Consider the following 16,720-nt stretch of genomic DNA (forward strand, 5'->3'; position numbering starts at 1 on the left):
GGTGCCAGCATAAATTTAAGCCATCCAAACAAGATTGTATATTTGAACTGACAAAGAATAAATTATTTGCATCTGGCATAACTGATGGTTGTGTCAAAGCCCTAGCATATAATTCTTAATCTTATAGATGCCTGTTTACTTGTGCACAAGATAGCTGTGCTGAGCCTCTTCCCAGAACAATTACCAAGTTATTGCTATGGGTTAGCCTGGAACTTCCAGGGGAAGCAGCACATAAATGCAGCAATCCTGGAGCAGTCTGGAAGGCATATTGTGAATTAGAGATCACCACTCTGCTTTTTCCTTTGTGCTCCAAGTAAAATGGGAATGGGAACAAGTCAGGCGGGCGCAGAGCTACAGGTACGTCTTTTGCTTCCATGTGCTTCCCAGCACAAGTACCCCCAAAACTATGGAATCGGAGGAGAAATGCTACTTTCCTCCATGGCTGAAAAGGTGCAGTGATAATCTACCCTGTGTAATACAACATATATTTTTTAATGAAAACTGTCTTTCAGTGGGCTAGGGTATTTTATGGTTGGTTTTAATTAATATTGATTTTACATGTTTAGAAAGAAAATCCAACAATTCAGACCCGGGAAATGCTTAAGATATGTTGTTTTTCTAGGAGAATTTTCATTGATTTTTATTAATCCTAGTAGTTTGTGATGGCTGGGTTTTATCTGCTGTTGTGTATTTTATATTAGGATGCTAAAATAATCTATTGTATTTGATATTCAAATATGTAACAGAAGATATGTGAACTACAAATCCTCAGAGGGACCTTCCTAGGATCTACCTGTTTTGCCCCAACAAAGGGCTGGGGCCTTATTCTGAAAGATCAATAGGCTATGAAATTTTAGCCTCCTTATTAGCAAAATTAATTTTAAAGTGGCAATATACATCCTAGAAAATTTGTTTCATATTAAGAACTCCAGATGTTTTTGGTCTCTCTATGTGACATTCCCACCATCAGAATAAATTGTATTTCCAGACTAATGTAATAGATAAGAGATATGAATAAATCTCATACAGTTCAGATGATAAAATTAACATGCTGATGATATTTTAATGTTTCCATATAATCAAGGGGGCATGGATCATGCCTCCACCAGTTCCAATGTAATTCTGTTCTTTAATCTTCTCTCAAGGAAAAAAAAAAAGGAAAAAATATTTTAAAAAAGAGCATTAGAGAGGATTATACAGTAAACAGTATGTGCTCCAGTCTTAAAGCAAGTTGTTTGTGATATGGTTGAACGGCTTTGCCCAAAGGTATTGCGGCAAAGCAACAAATACACTGGAGACTTGGGGTCAGAAGCAGCATTCCTGCAGTGCAAGTGTGTCACTTACACATTGTAGCTTCTGGTGGAGAAGATCCACTGATCTGGAGAATAGTATTAACATATCAGAATCACTCATCATCCATATGACCTTATGCAAAGGACACAGAATCATGCTTGTCTTACACACAGGAAATTTAACTGACTTAAACCTAAGGCAGTCAGAACCTGGCCCAAAATGCATCTTTGGGCTTGCTGGAGCAGGGCATAAGGGAACTTGAAATACAATGGCATTTGGTGACCAAAGACAAACCAGAAACAAAGACATCAAAGACATTGGGTTAAAATAAAAAGGAGTAAAGGGGAAAACTAAATATGTGGACTAACTCTTGAACATAAGACATAATTGTATTTTGCCAAAATTATTGGCATGTGTTGTCATTCATCATGCAGAAATCTCAAAAGGAGATGAAGGGATTTAAAGACACAATTCCCACTACATTTTGATGCTGCTTGGGTGTCTGACTCACATGGCTTTAGACTCCAAGTTTTACTCTTTAATGTTAGAAGCATCAGGATGTGTCTGTCCCCTTTATATATTTCAATGGAAACATTAATCAGTTTCAGGACTAAATGGCACACTTTGATATTGATAGTGCATTACTTATCTTGCTCTCTCTCCCTATGTTTTTTAAAGGTATAGACAAAAATATTTTTTTTTCTCAGCTTAAAAAAACATGATTTAATTAAGTGTGAATATCATTACATGACATTGACAGAAAAGGAGCAGATGATCATATATTACAGTGAAGATCAACACCATTAATGTAATATTCAGAAGTGAACAACCTTAAATTTGTATGTTGAATCCTCATCTTGTCTCCTAAAGGCATTTAAATTCCAAGCCCGAATACGTTTGAATTTTCACAGGAAAAGAATTTGCCACCCTGTTTACCATCATTTTTATGAAGAATCCTAATATTCCCTTAAAACTGACAATTAGCTGGTAATATTATGAGGCCTAAAATTTCACATACAAATAATCTAAAGAGCTGTAATGAAGGTGAAGCTAATGAAGATCAGCTGCCAGCTATGTGTACAAGCCCTCTCTCAGGCGATTCTGAAGGGAGAAAGAAGCAGGCTCAAATAGCCAGAGGTTCCTCTGGAAACTAATCTCCAAGTCTTATCCAGAATCAATACATTCCCCAGGGAACCTGCAGAGTATTAATATGCAATATGCAAAAGCATATATGCAATGAGAAAGTACATGAACACTGTGTTAGGAGAAAAGGAGCCCATCAGAAGCATATCTCAGTAAATGAAAGCAAAACTTTCTCTGTGGTAATTTAGCCCTTTTCCCAACATATCCTTATTATCTCTTACAGGAATTTCTCCTTACTGTGCCAGTTTCTCCACAATAGGGTATTGAATACCAGTGGAGGGTACCTTTGAGCCCTTGACATTTGGGCCCCTAGACTCTCAAACCCTGTATCTTCATTTCTGGTCATGAGGATTTTACCTTGGGCCTTGGTCATGAGGATTTTACCTTTATTTAGAGATAAGGAGCAGCTAACACAGCTCATCTGCTGTCTGTCTCATTAGACAGGTCTTTCTACTCCCTACTCCATTAGGAAAACAACTCTGTAGCAGCTCCCCTCACGTATCTCCCAGCATTTCTCATCCAAATCTTCAGTGCATGACCCTCTACCATAACACATAGAAAATGGGAACTTTCTGCAGCAACGTGTCTCCTTGAGCCAAAATATTGCTGCAGGATGGTTTCACCTCACTCAATCACAGACAAGCAGCCAACTGTGACATGGGATTGAGTTATAAACTGGCAACTGCACTGACCTGGGGTTATCACGGGCAGAAAGCTCACAGTGGTCGGTTCTTGCAGTTGTCACGAGCTCCTCCTCCACCAGACGGCACCACCAAAGGATGCTGCAGAACACCGGCCTTCCCTGGGCAAGGAACACCAAAGTCACAGACTTTATTTGATGAAAAACAGAGGTCTATTCCTTATTAAATCAAATAGTCTTTGAAGAATAGGCAATATTGCCTTCACCTAAAGCACACATATAAGCACACATATACAAAATTAAAAAAAAATGTATCTTGTGCTGGGAATGAAAGTACCTGGAGGTACCAATGCCGTATGCTAGAAACACAAAAGAACAGGAGATAACAAGCTTTTATAGAACATGTCCTGCTACTTTTTTAACTCACCAGCACATGAAGATGTAAAATCATAACATATTAATTCTCACTACTTCCAGCAACTGTACATTTCCTTTGATGTGAGTAAAATAAGTGATATTATACAAGAAATTGTTGTAATTAAAAGTGCAGATAGAAACTATTTTAGCAAAACAACAGAAACAGCAGCAAAATTAATATAATAATAATAATAATAATAATAATCATCATCATCATCATCATCATCATCCAACTGAAAAACCTTTAGGGAACCTTTTCATGTTAAAGAAATCCCGGTAGCTCTATGGGTACTCTGTAAGCTTAGCAAAAAACAGCTCAGGAGGAAATTAAAGGCCAATACAAGACTCAGAGACCATCCACACAGTAATTGTTTTACACCAACTAAAATTGTTGTTTCCACATCAGGAAAATGAGAATACCAGGGGTGTTCTTGGGGGTGTACAGAGATCAGAACGAGGATGCACAGGTTTGAAACTAGCTTTACATTCAACAAATGCTTAAAAATTATTTCAGTTTTTCTATTGGTGACCAGTGTGCTTGCACTTTCATTTTCCCATTTAGCTTTGCCTGACCTTTGAGAGCTTAACCAGAATCATGCAATTTCCACTGGAGCCCAGGTCTCTGGTGCATGGCACGTTGGAGTATAAGCAGTGCTACCGAGTGCACATGTAAGGTGCTGCAGAAACAGAAAGCTCAACCTTTTGCCTCATAAGTCATCTCTTTCAAAGTGATCTAAGAACACTAAACTCTTCGAGCAGCACAGCACATTTTAGACACTACAGAACCACTCTGAGCTGTCAGCATATTTCCAACAGATTGATGACTTTGAAGACCTCCAGTGTAGAGGGTAATGTTAAGGATCTGCAGTTACTCAGCTAAAGTTGAGATGAGGGATGCCTTCCTTCCAATCTTGGTTATTGAATTTGAAAACCCTCATAGGTTTTGCTGTCAGAGTTGTTGCTTAAAACTCATTATAGGAATGAGTTAAAAAGGAATGATTGGAAAAAGTTTAAAGGAAAGCAAAGATATATCTTTATATTTTCCAGGTTAATACAGTGAGAAGAAATAGAGTTTAACAGAAAAGTGAAAAATAATTGTTGTGTTAAATTCTTGTCCTTAGAATAGCATTCTTTACAGCCAAATACTCCTTAATGTAGAAGTAAACGTGAGGCAATACATTTTATTATACAACATTTTACTATAAGAAGCTCAGCATAACCTCAGACGCAACTTACACACTGTATTTCACTGATTTTACTCCATTTCACAATGAATAGCTTTCAACACCAGCCAAAAATATGCAACATAAACTGAACATAAATGCCAAGTCAAAGCAGCATTAGAAAGCGTAGCTATAAAAACATTTAAAGATTTCATAACTTGTTACATTTGAAAGAAAAAAAAAAAAAAAAAAAAAAAACTATAATACTATCACTATAATTCCTTCTCATTTTCTGCATAAACCCATCTATGGTACAGAAGTAAGATGTTATACTAACCATCTGCTTTCCCATTTCCTCATCTTCCTTCCTTTACTCACCTATAACTCCGCAAACTAATTGCCCTGTCAATTTGGCCCTTGTCATTCAAGGGATCTCCACATAATCAGCACTGTGTGCAAAAACTGCTTGCATTTAATGAGTAAAAAATAGCTAAAATGTGAATTGGAACATATGAGAAATATTGGAATAGCTTACAAATGTAATGCCTACACAGTGAAGCTGGCTTTATGTCTGGAATTTGGGGAGAAAAGTAGTTCTAAGAAATAATACAATAGTGAATAAATACATCTCTCTAGAGAGTTGTTTTATTGTACTAGAAAACTACATACTTGTAAAAGACAAATAACAAGTATATTTTTTATTAAATATAAGGAAAGTAGACAGAACAGTCTAGTATAGCTGGAGTGGGAAGCCTCACACTAAAAGGGATAGCTTGAATACTGCTTCTTCTATTGAACTTCCATCTGTGACCTGAAATTGAGGGTTGTCATATCATTCTGACACTGCCAACTGTGAGGTCCATGGGAAAAGCAGGACTTCACAAATCTTCTTGAGAATGAACTGCTTAAATATCTCCTCCAGTGGCATTTACTTTTGCTAATGAAGGCTGCCCTTCTTTTCTTCCAGCTTCCTAGAGATACTTATTTCCTCGCCCCCTAATCAAGCTTCCAGTACCTTTTATGAAATCTCCAGCAGGATTTTGGACAGTTCCAGCAGGACTGTTAATTATCTGCAAAATGGGCTCATAAATTCAAGCAGTGATGTGTTGCTCTTGCATTTCTTTCTCCCTGCAGTCGTGCCTGGAGGACAGCCCATCCCTGCCAACAGCCAGCGGTCCTGGCAGAGGGTTGACCTGGGGAGATCCCATCGCTTACCCCCGACACTCTGTAGAGCTTTTATTTCTTTGGTGAAACACGGATGTAAAACATCATGTACAAACCAAAAGGCAAAGCTGCTCACGAGGCCTTTTTCACTAATCTTCATATGACAATGCAATCTTTAATGAATCAATCAATGTAAAGTCTCTAGGCAGGAAGGTTCTAAACTTCCTGTCATAAGTAGGCATTTAATTTTGATTTACTGAGGTAGTTATTGCTTATTAATCGGCTAACATTATGAAAGCTGTGTACGTGTATGTCAGTTATACGTTAATTAGTTAGTATAGTAAGAGATACTAAATAGCACTAGAAGCTGCCTACGCGTCCCTTGAATAAATTTAATTACAAGGCAAGAAGTTCAGAAGTACATTCTTTTATAAAGAAGTAGACATTTGTATGGGAAACTAATTGTCCTGGTAAGGTCTTCAGACAAAAGATGGTTACTGGAACTCAGGTAAATAGTAGTTATATGATGAAATTACATGTAGGGAAAAAAAAAGAAAAAAAAAAAAAAAAAGAAAATATTTTATGTCAGTAAGCTCGTCAGGTATGTGCAGGAGAAGCAGAAGTTAGCTCATTTCAGAATTATCCACATGTTATGACTGTGATTTAATTAATTATAATTATAAAGCTGGACATGCCATATAAAGACAGGATCACATCATGAATTTCTAATTCCCAATAACTTTTAGTGGCCTGGTGTATCTCTCTCTGTATTAATTTTCTCTTTAAATGTTTCTCGAGAATATTCATCAGATGTAGTTCAGGGATGGAAAACCAAACATTTCCAGTGCTTAACCTATCTTTTACTCTAGCAAACCATTTTGTCTATTAATGACCACACTGCTTCTGCAGCAGGAAAACAGTCCAAGACTCACAAAACTACTCCCACTGGTGAGAACTTCACTTGGTCCAAGTAGTCACCTTTGCTTGCCTCACTTTGCCTACTACGCTGTGATTAGTTTATGTTCCCTCTCCAGCATGGACTAAAATCAACTTTTTTACTTTTGATAGTTGTTTTGCAAAGAGGCTTTTGGATATTTATGTAAGACTATGATTTCTTTGATGGTAATCAGATATTTTCACTTAAGCAGCATGCTTAAACCATTTGTTGCAGCTAAACGCATATCCCGAGGACTAATTTCACTGATTTTCCTGGTGCTCCCTTGAGGCAACCAGGTGACAACCCTGTGAAAGGGCGGCCCTCCTGCCTGGTGAGCTCTTGTCCTTTTTCAACTTCTCCTCACCAGCTAGCCCGTTGCTTGGTGAGCAAGTCAGTGCCTCTCAATGCACACACATCCTGGAGAGTGTAAAAACAAGTAATAGTCTGTGTCATATGGTGACAAATACAGTTCAAAGTACCATTATCACTTGTTCTCATGGTGATAATTAATCCCATCATCATTATCATAATGAGAAACCATGTTCAGAAAATGCTGATTGAAAAACTCCCATATAAAAAATACAAGTCATTCACTGCCCCATCACCCTAACTGATTCTCACATTTGCTGTTGATTAGCACACAGTCTTCCAAATAATTTTTATACCCCAATCCAAACTTTTCTAGTGTTCTTATGTTTCACTTCATGATTTTTTAAAATGTTCCACTCTAGCATGAAGTGCTAGGATTGCACTTTTGTTCATTAATTTATGATGGATCTTTAATCAGAATCTTTTCCTGATTTTGCTCCACTCCCAGTGATGTGGTGTCAGAGAAAGAGAGAAATAAATGGGGAGGGAGAGAATGAAAGGAAGGAGATAGTGGGAAAGAAAGAAAGAAGACGGAGGGAAAAGGGGGTGAGGAAGGAAGGAAGGAAGGAAGGAAGGAAGGAAGGAAGGAAGGAAGGAAGGAAGGAAGGAAGGAAGCGAGGGAGGAAGGGAGGAAGGAAGGAAATAGAGAAAAGTAACATAAAAAAAAAAAAGAAAAGGGTAAAAAGGAAAAAAGGAAAGAAAATAAAAATAATAAATGAAAAAAGAAGAAATGAAAAATGAAGAATGAAAGAAAAAAGGGAAGGGAAGGGAAGGGAAGGGAAGGGAAGGGAAGGGAAGGGAAGGGAAGGGAAGGGAAGGGAAGGGAAGGGAAGGGAAGGGAAGGGAAGGGAAGGGAAGGGAAGGGAAGGGAAGGGAAGGGAAGGGAAGGGAAGGGAAGGGAAGGGAAGGGAAGGGAAGGGAAGGGAAGGGAAGGGAAGGGAAGGGAAGGGAAGGGAAGGGAAGGGAAGGGAAGGGAAGGGAAGGGAAGGGAAGGGAAGGGAAGGGTACTGATCATGTCTTGCACAGGAGCAGCCAGGTCCCTGACAGCCTCTCCATGCCCAGGTGCAATCCTATATGATGCTATTCTTTAAAATCCTTTAAATTAAGAACATTTCTGAAATATTTGCTGCATATTGAATATATCTACATTCTGTACCATGTATTGACATGGAATGGTCTGGTACTAGTTGAAATTATAGGATTGCATTGCAAAAGAAGGTGGATCAGCTGATCAGAGTGGCTTCTTCAAGCATTGTATCTCTTCTGAATACATTAATTCACTCTCAGCATAGTTATATACATACACACAATCATTATGTGATAAATTAAAGAGGGGCACATAATCAGCTTAAGTCATCATAAATCATATAATAAACATCTGAATGAGAAAATTTAATAAATTATATGTTTCCACAACAACTTCATCCCCTTCCATTAAATCCATATTCCCCTAGGACTTGTTCTAATATTCTCAATCCCTAAGTACACATCATTTATTAGAGGATGGGAAAAAAAAAAAAAAAAAAAAAAGCACAATTTTCCCTGCCAGGACATGTTTCTTCCCCTGACTTTTCAGTCTGGCATTTTCTCTCATGTGTCCAGAATTCAGCTCCTAGCCTATGGCTATTCTGGATGGAAAATAGTTTCCTGCTCTGTGAAAACTTTCTTAGTTTTAAAAATGTCTCTAATCTGCATCCCCAATACAAAGTGAATGGGTGAACAGGATAGTCACAGAGAAAGACCATCCTGTGGTTTGTTACTGTACCTTCTTGAGGCCAGCAGCTTTGACTTCTGTTGCCTACATGCTGAATTTCCAGCCAGCAAGAACTGGCTGAGAGCCTCCTTTAGCACGTGCAGAAACGTCAGGTTTTCCTATAGCATCTGACATATATTGCAAGAATAAATTTCTCCTGCTAATAGTTTTGTTGCAACAAGATCTATCTTTTCTAGAAAGAAACCTTTTTTCTAGCTTACAGCTTTCTAGTTCATGTTTAGCTTCAGAAAGAAAATGAATGTTTCTGTAATATAGAGAGCACAATGGGATTTAGACCATCTTCTTTGTGGCACTCCAATGTGACTTTGGACAAATCACTTTTAATCCCATGTTGCCTAGGTGTCAGAACTGATCTTATTTAACAATTTTGATAATTATTTTGACAGAGAATGCTAGTATTCCAATTACATTGTTTTCATGACCTGAATTTGGAAGGCATTGCCAACCCAAAGGAATACTGGACCACAGGTAAATTAAATGAGACTGGAGACTGCAATGACAGAAGTAGGATAAAATTTAGTAATACAAAATTGCAAGTTCATGAATTTAAAGGCAAATAATCAATATTTCTACTGACAGCCTGAATTTATTGCTTGGAAGAAAGAAAAAAAATCACAATATTCTGACTATAAGCCACTGATGTAATGCATCCATGAACACAAAAGAAAACTGTACATCTTATGACAGGGAAGGAAGAGTGCTCTCATTAGCAATAGGAACATTTTCATACTGTTGTACAAATCCTTGTTAACACTATGTCAGGATTACCTGGTGCTTCAGATTTTTTACACACAGGCTTCCAGCCTTCCTTAAGCGATGAGGATGAAACAAAGGGCTCTGTTTAGCCCAGCAAAATGAATGAAGGCTGGGGTTAAAACAATTTGAAATCTCTAGACAATGTTGGTGCAAATATGAACAGGCATTCACTGGCTACAGGTAAATTCAGACTATTAGAAGAATATGTCTAGTTGACATCTTCAGGAAGGAGAGAAGTTCTCCTATAGCAGTAGCAGATGCAAACAAATGACCTGACTTTAAATTAGTTTGGTCACTTCATGAACCCAATTCTATTGCATGATGGCCTGGAAAAGCTGGGGACAGAATTTGATAGTCCATGCTGTCACTTCAAAAATGTTGAGCATTTCAGCATTTTGGCTGTACAAGCTGAGTGTATTGTTTGAGTGTTGAGTATCAGCTTTATTGGCACTTGCTTGAATTGGGGTTGTCACACGGAAGAGACATCTACATTCTATATGTATTCTCATAAAATTAGTTTAGTACCTAATGTATCTATAAATATAGATACTTTATAGATACTACTCTCATGCACCCCTACACATTATACATTATACATTATACATTTGGAAGAAATTTTTTACTCAGAGGCTGGTGAGGCACTGGAACAGATTGCCCAGAGAAGCTGTGGATGCCCCATCCGTGGAGGTGTTCAAGGCCAGGCTGGATGGGGCTTTGGGCAGCCTGGTCTGGTGTCCCGGCCCAAGGCTGGGGTTGGAACTAAAATGGTCTTTAAGGTCCCTTCCAACCCAAATCATTTGATGATTCTATCTTTACACCTAGGTACATGCTCACTAAGAATGGACTTCCAAATGGAATGTAAATGCATGTTTGAATTTCCTAATGTAAATATCACATCAACTGATAAACACGTGTGTAAAAGAGCATTTCTCTATTTCCACTAGTTCTAAATACAACTAACAGCGTTCATCCATTTTGCTATCCAGCCAAACTGCATAGAAAGAAATTGAATGTTATACTGAATTTTCTTATACTAAAACCTTCCATCTTTTGTAACTAACTCATCTGATTTCCACGATCATAAAGAACTGTATAATATTAAATTATAACAACAGCAATCAAAGGCACGGGGAGCAAGAGGATTCTCAATTGCAGCCCATGCATCACTCAATATCTCCACAGAAGAAGAGATTGAAAAGCACATCAATTCACATAACTTCCTCCCAGTGCCCATTGTCTTTTTCAGTTTCTAATGATGCTGAAGTGTCTCCATGATTAAAATTTAAAGGCTTCCCAGTAACCAAGTAATTTGCCCAAAACTCCTTATCTAGCACTCACCATGAAGACTCTGATTTTAATATACCATTAATCAAGCTCCAGCCAAGTTTACTACTGATACTTTCAATTACAGAGGAACTAACTTCATTCTTCTCAGTGTGTCAGTGAGACCACTTCCTTGATTAGCCATAGACCCTAACGACAGACGGGTAACAGAGCCGGGTTTGATGCACTTACCAAGGAACTATTTGTTGTGAATTACCAAACAGTAAACAGAATTGGATCTCTCTGCTGCAGGATATACTTCAGCCAATTTTTGAGCTGTACTTATCCTATTATAGTAAAAAACACTAACTGATTTCAAGTTTTAGAGTGTAATAATAATATGTGATTTGATTAAATGTAAATTAATGCAATGGTAAGTTTAACAGGCAAGTTCTAAATATCAGCATATTTTACAACACAAACATTTACACAAATGTGCATGATGCGTGCTTAATTTAAGCATATGAATAGATCCACACTCTTCAATAGGACATCTCATGCTCTAAGTGATGCACGTGCACAAGTGATTGCAGGATCAGTTATCAGAAAATGATCCCCGGTACAATTTATAAGAATTCCAACAGATTGCAAATAGCTATGATTTGTCACACAACATCTGGTCTCTTCTCTCTGCAATCAAATGGACAAATGGAAATAACAATACAGACTGTGAAATCGCAGCTTGTAAAAAACAATTAGAGGGAGAGGGACCCATACCTTACCCTGCCAGTGATGGAATTTGCACAGGACTGGCTGGCTCAGCTAACAAAGAGTCAGCATTTGTTTGAGCTGGAGTGCGATTTCCACAAAACAAGGATTTCATTCCAAAGTTATCCACATAGCTACAGCAAACACTTCAGGAAAACCTCAGGCTAAACAGGAGCACAAGTCCCCTTAGTGATGAAGCACCAAAAGCTTCTGCAAGACGGAGCTGCTGTGGACAGCCTGATGGACCGGCAGAGCATCAAAAAACAAAAGTCATCTGAGAGGTTACATTTAGAAATATCCAGCACAGAACTCAGATTTATAAAATACTACTTTAAAATTATATATAAAAGTTTTGGAAAAGAAGTTAGGAGAGTCTATGTTAACAGCAAAGGAGATAGATTTTCATTCCCAACTTATTCCAAGTCTCTGAATGACACCGATTGCCAGTGATCTTGATTATTTGGCTAATCTGACTAAAAATAGAATCATAGAATCACAATAAGTTTGATAGTTACGAACAGAGCAATGATTCTGTTCCTTGAAGCTGCAGGTACACGTGGGAGCCTATTTTATGAAGAGGAGAGAGATTTGGGTAAGGTAACAGGCTTCCTCTAAAATGATGGCTACAGAAACTAAAGATTTGAGTTTTTTTCAGATGATGAGTAAATCTGCTCCTTTGGAGGGCCCAACCTCACCACTGAGTTCACGCGGAAGAAACCCAGCACGGCTTCACAAGCAGTGAGGACAAGACAACGTTTAGTCAAGAAACAACTTTTTTGGTATTGATCCAAAACAAAGTTCTCAAATTTCTACTGCTTACTATTTTTTTTAGACTTTTTTCTCCAACAGTAATTAGAAGTATAAAGGGGAATAGATGAGGCACAAAAAAAGCACTATGATTTTTCCTGAAATTTTATTTCATCCCAAACGTAGTAATACCTTTTTGTGAGATTTACAATGTTAACCAATTCTTTTCTGTCAACCAGCAATTTTTTGGCAGATCCCTTTTGCATGATTCATGAAGGACCAGTAAAAGGCTAATTGTTCAAATTAATTTGCGTAAATGACTAAGCAAGAGATAACAAAATTACATCTGCACTTGTTTGGCAAAGATTCAATAGCAGCGGCCCTGTACTGCCAGCTGCTTCCAGACAACACTCTCGCAGAAATTAAAAGCTACAAATATTAATTAATACACTTTTTTGGTACGTTAATTTGCACTGAAAGGTTCCGGAGTACAAAACTGCTGAGAAGATGAACCATGATAATTAGAATTAATGGGATGGATGCATGTTTTTTGCAGCTGAAGTTTTAAAAACCCATGAATGGAACTGGGAACTTGGAACTGACATTCTCATAAATCTCTATGATAATGCCGCTATTAGTATTAGAAGGATTAAGTACTGTGGCTCCGGCGTTATCCATCACATGACACGTTGTATCCCATCTGTCACTGCAGCAGCTAAGACATGATAGCTGTCCTTGAGGAAGCTGTATGAAAAGCTTTGGGAATTCAAGGAATTGTGGTGCTGAGTGTCGGGCGACAAAATGAATCGCTCAAACCTCTGACTCTCAAACAGAAATAATGGCCGGTGCTCTGTACTTGTCAGCTTAGTGCTGTAACAAATACTCTGGCTGTGGTATCTGTATTTAAGTTAAGTTAAGCAGTCTGAATTATAGATAAATCAGGCAGGAAAAAAAAAAAAAAAAAAAAAGTCATAGATTTTTATCTTTAACTCATTTCTGTCTTTGCAGGTTGGGATGTCTCTGGAACCGTCTTTACTAATGTGCACCCGATTAATTTTGCATATTTTAGGGCAGTGAGCACTACTGGAGTACTGACCAGTACATTGAAGTAACACTGAAGTTTTACATGAAGTCACTAATGAGACCATTTACCTACTTCACAATGTTATCTGCACATTACAATGATGCAAATCCACTTGTACGTGGAAACGTTGTCATACAAAAATTAAATTTTAGATACAATCTTGAAATTTTGCCTGTCAAACTAACTTTTAATTTTTGTAATAGAGCTTCCCAGATGTTTGAAAAACTCTTGTATTTTTACGTTATTATACAAGTACTTTACAGGCACACAGATGCAATGAGACTGTGCTACCCATTTTACAAATGTTTCAGTGCTAAACACAACTCATAGAAAAAAAAAAAACTTTTTTTTTTTTCCTAGTAAAGTATGTAAAATAATGCCAGCAAAGGCAGGTGACCAGAAACATCATTTTATCTCCTATTTTCTAGCATGCTATTTTAACAATCTTCCATTGTTACTTTTTGTTTACTCTGAACTGTTGGATCATTTTCCTCGTCTACATTGAGATAAGCGTGTTTCTACTCATCTTTCATCTGAGTAAGGTTAAAAAAAAAAAAAAAAAAAAACCTCCTTCTGTGTGTGGGTACCAGCTCAAACTGGGAACACGGTGGGGGTTGGTGGTGCTGGGAGCTCCTGTCTCACTCCCCAAACAGCAGAAAAAAATTAGAATCGTTAGTTATATTAGTTAGTTATATTTATATTCATTAGTTCCTTCACCTCAGGAAGTTAAGTATAATAGAAAATGCAGAAAAACAATGTAAAATCAATAATATTTTGTATTTCTGTAGCAACCTCCACCCAGAAATTCCAAATCATTTCCTAGACACTTCACAGGTGTCTGTAGGTTACAACCTCCCAAAAGCCCATTGAGTTTACCAATGCCACAGCAGTGTTGCAGATTATATTTATCCACTAATATATTATATATATAATATATATATATATATCAGAATATATTTATCCACTAAATGCTGTTTCATTAAAGTTGAGGGTAGTTGTGGTGGCTATTTGATACCAATCCTTCTAGTGTGGATTTTGCTCTCTTTTTCTCTGGTTTCAATTAGCATCTTGCACCTGAAGCAGCTTTACAAAATATACATGTGTTTCTGGCAAGTTTTAGTGGTTCTGATGATCCTGACTTTTCTGACAGGCAGCTACTTCATAAAATAAATTCCTGACCATTTCTAACTATAAAATTCATACTAGGAGCAACTTGAAGATGAAGAGCTTAAAAATATATTAAACGAATTTCCTTTAGGCTCTGATAATAGACCGGTATTACTAAAAAGTACTTAGATTTGCATTTATGGGATTTTACTGAAACTATTTTCTTCCCTTGAGAGAGTCCTTTCTTTTTCCATCTCTTCAGTCTTATATCACAATAGTGGGCATCCAACTTCCTACAGTTAGTCTTAGTCTGCTTGATGCAGAAACTGGAAGTTTGTTAAAATGCCACAGAGTGGTACTAAGCTGTACATTTGCTACAGCAAAAAGAAAAGTAATGTAGATTTTAATTACAAATGATGGTGCTAATTCAATATTTCTAGAGCATCTCTAGATCACAGCAGGCACCTCTGTGGAGTGTTCTCCCCTGTTACATTTGAGGGCTTTCCTGGTGCTGTTGGACTCAGATATGGAGAATGTGAAGCATCTCCCAGTAGCCCGTTTACTTTTCCAATGGAAAGTCTTGGCTGCTCTTTCCCCTTGGCTGAACTGGTTAGCAGACGAGTGCTAATGGAGCACATGAATGTTTGCTGGAGGACAATTTCCCCATGGACATTGCAAGAAACTCTCCCAGGGTTGGTTTTCTTTACTCAAGTTATATTTTTACCTTAAAAGACAACTGAATTGCAATATAACCTACAAACATATAACATAGTCATGTTTCACCCCCCATTCCTGGTACATGGTAGTGCCTATTTTCTGCTTTTGTTTACCAGGATTTTATGGAGACCCCAAGGTACTTGTTAATATGCCCTGTTCGTCATTGCCACCCCTGAGCCACAGGCTGTAAATTGCAGCAGGTGGTACCTGCAGTGTATAGCACACTACCTTGCAAAGCATTTTGCAAACTCTCACACAGGGTTTGGACTTGGCACCCAAACAAAGGTTTAAAGATAAGATTTTCAAAGTGATAAGGGATAGCCAAGCTTTCATCCCATTTTAGTAAAAAACATCTCTATCTAATACACTACTTGTACTTTTCTCACTGGTTATTCAAAGGCCAGCCCTACGACATCATCTAGGAATAAATGAATGCCTTTACCAGCACTGTGCCCATCAGTACTTGTACCCCTTTCAGAGTCATTATTTGCACAGGCATTTTTTTATTTCCTTTTCCACCTTTCCCTCTGCATGTCCCTGCCACGCTTTGCATATTTTGGTTGCACCTATAATGGAAAGAGGAGCAAAAGAGAACCAGACCAGCAGCTGTAGAAAATGAAGTTTTCTGCTTCTATGCAGAATGGATGCAATGTGTGCATCAGCAGGGCTGCATTTATCCAAGCAGCTTACACCACATCAGCCTTGTTCTGCAGGACCATGCCAGAGGGTGGCGAGAAAGAAATGATTTATATTTGTGCATTAGACATCCTAATTCCCTCATGCACAGTTTCAATAGAAAGAGACACCAAGAGCTTTAGAAATGTGTTCCTAATTATACATCTCATCAAACGCTCAACACTTATACCCACGATGAGCACAAAGCACTTGTCTACTCCGCCACCTATCCCCTTCCTGAGTTGTCCTTTTTAATGGTCTCTTATGTAAAGAGAGTTGGCCGCTTAAATATTTGAAGTCTGCCAGTTTAAAAGATTTAAAGTATTTTAAAAATGCAGAATAGATTTTTTTTGTGCTCTTATCATTCAAAAAACCTTCAGTGATACTTTTTTTTAATTAAAAAAAATCCCTTTGGGCTATGAATGCCAAGTTTTAGCCTGGAGGGAATTTTTATTGCAGATATAAACCCCTGGAAATCAGAGTATGTATACATATATACAGAGCCTGATAAACCCTTGACTGTGACACGGCTACTGAGGGCTGCTATAATATCTGATGACAAAACTGACAGATTACTTCTGATGAGAATGTGGAACCCTTTTTGTTTTTAACTTGACCCTGAAGACATGTCATAACATTTGTAATATCTGCAATAAAGTGTCAACTATACTGCTGTAAGACTGCTGGAGCTTGGAGTTAAGCA

General features: G+C 37.8%; 1 long non-coding RNA gene across 1 annotated transcript in view; it reads right to left on the reverse strand.

The window, feature by feature from the left end:
• Window positions 1–695: 695 nt before the first annotated feature.
• Window positions 696–16,720, reverse strand: part of LOC311438653 — a 109,819-nt gene continuing 93,794 nt past the window's right edge. Inside the window, exon 3 of the long non-coding RNA XR_014694246.1 lies at window positions 696–3,238. This is a non-coding gene — a long non-coding RNA (uncharacterized lncRNA). The remainder of the gene's footprint in view (window positions 3,239–16,720) is intronic.

The sequence above is a fragment of the Aythya ferina genome (genome assembly GCF_964211825.1).
Source record: "Aythya ferina genome assembly, chromosome: 6".
Taxonomy (NCBI): domain Eukaryota; kingdom Metazoa; phylum Chordata; class Aves; order Anseriformes; family Anatidae; genus Aythya; species Aythya ferina.